Source organism: Somniosus microcephalus, chromosome 25 (genome assembly GCF_052327205.1).
Source record: "Somniosus microcephalus isolate GS21.2 chromosome 25, FLI_Smic_1.0, whole genome shotgun sequence".
Classification (NCBI taxonomy): domain Eukaryota; kingdom Metazoa; phylum Chordata; class Chondrichthyes; order Squaliformes; family Somniosidae; genus Somniosus; species Somniosus microcephalus.
In genome coordinates, this window is record NC_141011.1 from 36,924,746 (window position 1) to 36,932,478 (window position 7,733).

Here is a 7,733-nt window from a genome sequence, read left to right on the forward strand (position 1 = left end):
AAAAGACAATGTTATGGGGGATCAGCTAGTAAGATATAATTTTCATTTGGTTATTGACCCTCCTATGTGGGCATTCAGAACAGAGTATAGGCCAACCTTTGCAATAAATAATCAAAAAAGGGACCGACTATCGTTTGCAATCGAAGGGGAGGTATAGTCTAATGAGTTGCCCCCATTATCCTAACTAAAATAAAGTGAGATATGTGTACACTTACTGGCATGTCTCAGTCACTCCCGGTTACGGTTACATACACTAGACATCTTGTGTAGCACTGCTTGTGGGAGCAACATCATACAATGGAATGGCAGTGACTACCCACAATGCACTGTCCCCATTCATAATGTCACTGGAATAGAACATCATATTGTTCCAGCTGTGGGTGGGGGAGGAAACAAAATATCAGCTTCCAGGTCCTGGTCACCCGACATGTCCATCCTTGCAGTGCCCCGCCTTCCTACACCAATCGGAAAGTGAATAGACTCTTCATTACCCGATTGGATGATTCTTCAGTCAGTCAACAGCCTTCTTTCCCCCATGTCCAATATTAGGAACAGGAGTAGACCATTCAGCCCCTCGAGCCTGTTCTGCCATTCAGTGAGATCATGGCTGATCTGTATCCTAACTCCATATCCCTCAATACCCTTGGCAAGCAGTCTTATCGATCTCAGATTTAAAATTATTAACTGAGCTAGCTTCTACTGCTTTTTAGTGGGCGAGAATTCCACATTTCTACCACTCATTGCGTGAAGAAATGTTTCGTAACTTCTCTCCTGAATGGACTGGCTCTAATTTTAAGGTTATGTCAACCTTGTCCTACACTCTCCCACCAGCGGAAAGTTTTTTTTCTATCTACCCTATCAATTCCTTTCAAAATCTTGAAAACCTCAATCAAATCACCGCTTAACCTTCAATATTCCAGGGAATACAAGTCTAGTTTATGTAATTTCTCCTCATAATTTAACCCTTAGAGCCCTGGTAACATTCTGGTGAATCTGCGCTGCACTCCTTCCAAGGCCAATATATCCTTTCTAAGGTGCAGTGCCCAGAACTGCACACGAAAGTTTTCAAAGAAAATTAAAAAACCCAATTTTTTTATTGCCCCTATGATTTTTCTCCTGGGTTTTGCTCACAACAGTGTCCTGGAGATTAATCTTCAATTCCTGGAAACTCCAGGGCAATCCTCACGTTGTTAATGTTAAGTAGACTGTACAATCTCATCAATAGAGCACTGTCATAAGGAATTGTAACCTGCAAACTATAAAATAGTGGTCAAATTTGGGAGGGCAAATGGACAGTAGCAAAGCAAGCAGGAAACAAATGTGTTTCTCAGCCACAGCTCTTATCCATCAGGCAAGTCCCTAATCGGAGCAACAGCACCAGAAGAGAAACACTTCTTCATGCAGGAGAGAAAGAGCTCGAGGTATCTGCTACCAGTTCCACACTCCCCACACCTCTCCCACCCCACCAAAACAAGCTCAACAAATGGCCTGGATAAAGACACTGCCAGATTCACCACAGCTATACAAACAGGATGATACCAGGGTAAATCTGTGCAGAACTAGGGTACAACTATCCGGGAAGACTGAGCAGGCTGGGACTCTTTTCCCTAGAAAAGGGAAGACTGAGGGGTGACCCGATAGAGGTCTTTAAAATTCTGAAAGGGTTTGATAGGGTAGACGTAGAGATGTTTCCACTTGTGGGGAAATCCAAAACTAGGGCCATAAATACAAAATCATTACTAATAAATCCAATAAGGAATTCAGAAGAAACATCTTTACCCAGAGAGTGGCAAGAATGCTACCACATGGACTGGTTGAGGCAAATAGCACAGATGCATTTAAGGGGAAGCTAGGTAAGTACATGAGGGAGAAAGGAATAGAAGGATATGTTGATAGGATGAGATGAGATGAAGTAAATAGAGTGGGGGGGAGGCTTGTATGGATCATAAACACCGGCATGGACCAGTTGAACTGAATGGCCTGTTTCTGTGCTGTAAACTCTATGTAAAAACCAGAAGGTTTACTTTGTGCTCTGTGCTGACTCAGTCTAATTGTAGTTGGGCGTTACAACTGACCCCTGCTGGAAACGATAGGATCAGACTTCGAAGTGATGTTTCCCCCTTGGTTGATTATCTTTCCGACATGCACTGTCTAGGCTATTGGGCAAGGGATTGGAGGGCTGTTGATGCCCTCTGAACTGTACCCCAATGAGGAATCGACATCGAGGAAATGAGGGGAAGAAAAGAAACAAAAAATCAGCTCAAAAGAAACTGATGCAGCAGGGGCGCATTCTAGATACCAGATTTGATTTTCCTCAGAACAGTTTGCAAGCCAAAAATTTCTGATGCTTGCAGCCTTTAAAAGGATCTTGAATAACCTGAATTAGCATTTAGCTCATTTATTGACATTGTATTAACTCAAACAGCTCAACATTTCTAACTTCTCAAGGGCAACTCAGCATGGGCAATAAATGCTGGCCTTGCCAGCGATGCCCACATCCTGAAGAAGGCTAAAAATAAAGAGCCTAGACAGTGAAAGTTGGCCATTTACTTGAATGTGGCGTGGACTGTAGCAGGCTCTGTTCTTGTCCTCACCTAACCCACCCACCCCCGCCCCCACACCCACACGATGATCCAAGAGCAAGAACCTTAACTGATTTTTCCCTTCTTTAACCCAGAGGCACGGAGGCCAATTGCAGCTCCCCTACGCCCAGCCCAGAAATCGAGCCTGTGGGATCTTGCTGTTTTCAATGGCTCACTGCCTTTACCAACTGAGTAATCAGAGGAAACAGTCTGGTGCTTTCATTGTATTTGGGAGCCCACACCACAGATTCGTTGAGGCTTATTTTAATAATGCTGTTTCTAGGATCTCCAACTTCAGTAATACGCAGATTCAGAGCAGTGAGTGAGTTGTTAATCACTGTTCTGTCGGACCCGAGCCCATTACTTCTATCTCCCTTTTCCCCCCTTATCGCGGCCCCTCTTGGGACCTTCCCTTTTGTCTCTTCGCCTTCCTGTCACCCAGTCATTCCACCTTTTTCAAATACTTTGCCCCCCTAGTCCCTACCCATCATACACTCTTCGGATGATGTCACCGAGAGGCAGCATGTAGATGAGAAATAGGAGGGGGCCAAGGATAGATCCTTGGGGAACACCAGAGGTAACGGTGTGAGAGTGGGAAGAGAAGCCATTGCAGGTGATTCTCTGGCTACGATTAGATAAGAATGGAACCAGGTGAGTGCAGGTCCACCCAGCTGGACGACGGTGGCGAGGCGTTGGAGGAGGATGGATGGTGTGGCCAATCATGTCAAAGGCTGCAGACAGGTCGAGAAGGGACAGTTTACCTTTGTCACAGTCACACAGGAGGTCATTTGTGACTTTGACAAGAGCCGTTTCGGTACTGTGGCAGGAGCGGAAACCTGATTGGAGGGATTCAAACACGGAGTTCAGGAAAGGTCATCCCCCAATCATCATCTCTGAAGAGACTCCACGTTAACTGCCTCGTGTGGTGTATTTTGGTTCTGACTTCACTGCATCCATCTATAAATATAGAAAGTAAACTCAAACTTTCAAACAATTTTGACTTGGGTATAAATAATTAGCATAATTTCTGTTAGAGCTTGTACAGCGCAGGAATAGGCCAGTGATCCACAATACACTACAGGTAGCAAAATCATATCCGGTACAGATACGATGGGCCAAATGGCCTCCTTCTGTGCTGTATGAATCTATGATCACAGTGGTGGGCAACGAGAGTTGCTAGTAAAAGCATCAGGATGTGACACGAGGGCAATGTGGTGATACCATTATCGACACGTAAAGGAGTATATTTCTCTTTAAAGAACCCCCCACCAACTACTATTTTTAAAACCCCTTTACTCCCTTTCTGGAGGTGCAGTATCAAGCTTGGACATCATTTTATTGGTATGGTTGTACTCTGTTACCTCACTCAAGTGGCCATTCCACATCTGAGCCTATGCAGTGAGCACTGGCAGGTATTTGACTGTGGTTAGCACCGCGTGCACTTTCATTCAGGGCATCAGTGGATAGCGACCAGGAACAGGAACTCTAAATATCCACGCCCCCTCACCCTCCGCCAATCCACAGCCACTGAGGGCAAGTGTAGCAGCGCGTAGTTTTCACCTCTGCCGAGGTCAATTTACTCACCGTAAACTAGGGATTAAATCTCGCACTTGGAGCAGCTGATCCAAAGCCGCATTAGCCAGATTGGAGAAAAGCTGATTTTGAGGGGCTGAGAATAGAACTTGGGAAAATAAAATTGCAAACAATATTGGCAAACAACGATGTAGAACAGCAATGGGAAACATTTAAAACGGTGCTTAACAGAGCCCAGGAAAAATATATTCCACTAAAAGGAAAGAACAAACTAAACACTAATGAGATTCCATGGATGAATAAAGCCATAAGGGAACAATTGAGGATAAGGAAAGAAGCATACATTAAGTACATAGACAGCAGGGGAGTGCATGATAAGGGAGAATACGAAGAGATTAGGAGAGAAGTCAAAAAAACAATTAGGAAGGCAAAGAGGAACTAAGAAATTAAATTATCATGGAACATAAAACAAATTGGAAAATATTTTACAGGCACATCAATAAAAAAAAGGAAGGTTGGGATGGGAATAGGGCCATTAAGGGATAATACCACAGGTAACGATAGAGAGATGGCAGAAATATTAAATAATTATTTTGCTTCAGTATTTACCAGGGAGATAAAACAGGTGGACATGACACTGGATGATGAGATTAGTAATGAGATAAGTGCATTTAAAATAAAAAAGAGGGGATATATTAAATAAACTAATCAAACTCAAAGGATAAAACCCCTGGTCTGGATGGATTGCATCCACACATTTTTAAAGAATCTAGGGAAGAGATAGCAGAGGCATTGCTACACATATTTAATAATTTGTTAGAAAAAGGTGTAGTGCCAGAGGACTAGTGGATAGCTAATGTAATACCTATATTTAAGAAGGGGAATAGAACATGTCCAGGGAATTATAGACCAGTCAGCTTAACATCGGTGGTAGGAAAAATAATGGAATCCCTACTACGTGCGTGGATTCTTTAGCGCAGTCAAGACCATCTATGGCCCAAGCACCCAAGGCCCTTCCCCACTGCGGGCCAAGAACGGAGAGGTACTCATCAAGGACAGGGAAGCAGTCAGTGCCCGCTGGAAGGAGCACTTCGAAGATCTCCTTAACCACGACTCTGTCTTCGACACGAGTGTCCTCAACGCCATCCCACAGCATAGCATACTACCCGCCACCATCTCAGCACAACCCCAGCCCGGCATGAGGTTGAAAAGGCCATCCAACAACTGAAGAACAACAAGGCCTCAGGAGCAGATGGAATCCCCGCCGAGGCACTAAAGCATGGCGGAGAAGCACTACTGGCGCGAATTCATGAAATCGTTTCTCTTATCTGGAAGGAGAGCATGCCAGGGGATCTCAGAGAAGCCATAATTGTGACCATCTTCAAGAAAGGTGACAAGTCCGATTGCGGTAATTACAGAGGAGTTTCCCTGCTATCTGCCACAGGAAAAGTCATCGCAAGAATCCTCCTCAATTGCCTTCTCCCAGTGGCCGAAGAGCTCCTCCCAGAGTCGCAATGCGGATTCCACCCACTAAGGGGCACAATGGACATGATCTTCACCGCACGTCAATTACAAGAGAAATGCAGGGAACAGCACCAACCGCTGTACATGGCCTTCTTTGATCTCACAAAGGCCTTCGACACTGTCAACCGTGAGGGATTATGGAGTGTCCTCCTCAAATTCGGCTGCCCTCAAAAGTTTGTCACTATCCTCCGCCTGCTTCACGACGATATGCAAGCCGTGATCCTGACCAACGGTTCCACCACAGACCCAATTCACGTACGAACCGGGGTCAAGCAAGGCTGTGTCATCGCACCAACGCTCTTCTCAATCTTCCTTGCTGCAATGCTCCATCTCACCCTCAGTAAGCTCCCCACTGGAGTGGAGCTAATTTACAGAACAAACGGGAAACCGTTCAACCTCCGTCGCCTCCAGTCCAGATCCAAGGTCGTCCCATCCTCTGTCGTCGAATTACAGTATGCAGACGATGCTTGCGTCTGCACTCACTCGGAGGTCCAACTCCAAACCATCATAAATACCTTCACCGAAGCATACGAGAGCATGGGCCTTACACTAAACATCCGTAAGACAAAGGTCCTCTACCAACCTGCCCCCGCCACACAGTGCTGCCCCCCGATTATCAAAATCCACGACAAGGCCTTGGACAACGTGGACCACTTTCCATACCTTGGGAGCCTACTGTCAACAAGGGCAGACGTCAACGACGAAGACAAAGTCCAACAGCGCCTTGTGTGCCAGTGCAGCCTTCGGTCGCCTGAGGAAGAGAGTGTTTGAAGACCAGGACCTCAAACCCGGCACTAAGCTCATGGTCTACAGGGCAGCAGTGATACCTGCCCTGCTGTATGCCTCAGAGACATGGACCATGTACAGCAGGCACCTCAAAGCACTGGGGAGGTACCACCAACACTGCCTCCGCAAGATCCTGCAAAACCATTGGCAGGATAGGCGCACCAACGTCAGTGTTCTTGCTCAGGCCAGCATCCGCAGCATCGAAGCTCTGACCACGCTCAATCAGCTCTGATGGACGGGTCACATTGTCCGCATGCCCGATACGAGACTCCCAAAACAAGCGCTCTATTCGGTGCTCCGGCACGGCAAGAGAGCCCCAGGTGGGCAGAGGAAACGCTTCAAGGACACCCTCAAAGACTCCTTGAAAAAGTGCAACATCCCCACCGACACCTAGGAATCCCTGGCCTAAGACCACACAAAGTGGAGGAGAAGCATCCAGGAAGGCGCCGAACACCTCGAGTCTCTTCGCCGGGAGCAAGCGGAAACCAAGCGCAGGCAGCACATGTCAACCCAAGCACCCCACCCAACCGCTCCTTCAACCACCATCTGCCCCACCTGTGACAGAGACTGTAGGTCCCGCATTGGACTCATCAGTCACCTGCGAACTCATTTTTAATGTGGAAGCAAGTCATCCTCGGTTCCGAGGGACTGCCTGAGAGTGAAGAGGTAGCTAACGTAATACCTATATCTAAGAAGGAGAATAGAACATGTCCAGGGAATTATAGACCAGTCAGCTTAACATCAGTGGTAGGAAAAATAATGGAATCCCTACTATAGTCGAAAATAGGAGAACATCTAGAAAACAAAAACGTGTGTGTTTGAATAGTCAGCATGGAATTCAAAAGGGAAAGTCTTGCTTGACCAACCTCCTTAAATTTTTTGAAGAGGTAACAGAGTAGACAAGGGTAATGCAGTAGATGTAATTTTTCTAGATTTTCAAAAGGCCTTCGATAAGGTATCCCATAATAGACTGATGAACAAGGTCAGAGAATGTGGTGTCAGGGGACAAGTAGCAGAATGGATAGCTAGCTGGCTTCAGGACAGAAAGCAGAGAGTGGGAGTAAAGGGTAGTTATTCACAGTGGCAGAAGGTGGGTAGTGATGTTCCACAAGGATCAGTGCTGGGACCACTGCTGTTCACAACTTACATTAACGATTTAGACTTTGGAATCAAAAATACAATTTCTAAATTTGCGGACGACACCAAACTTCAAAATTTCTGCAACAAATTATAGGAGGACATTAATAAACTTGCAGAATAGGCATATACAGTAATTGGCAAATGAAGTTCAACACAGATAAGAGAGTA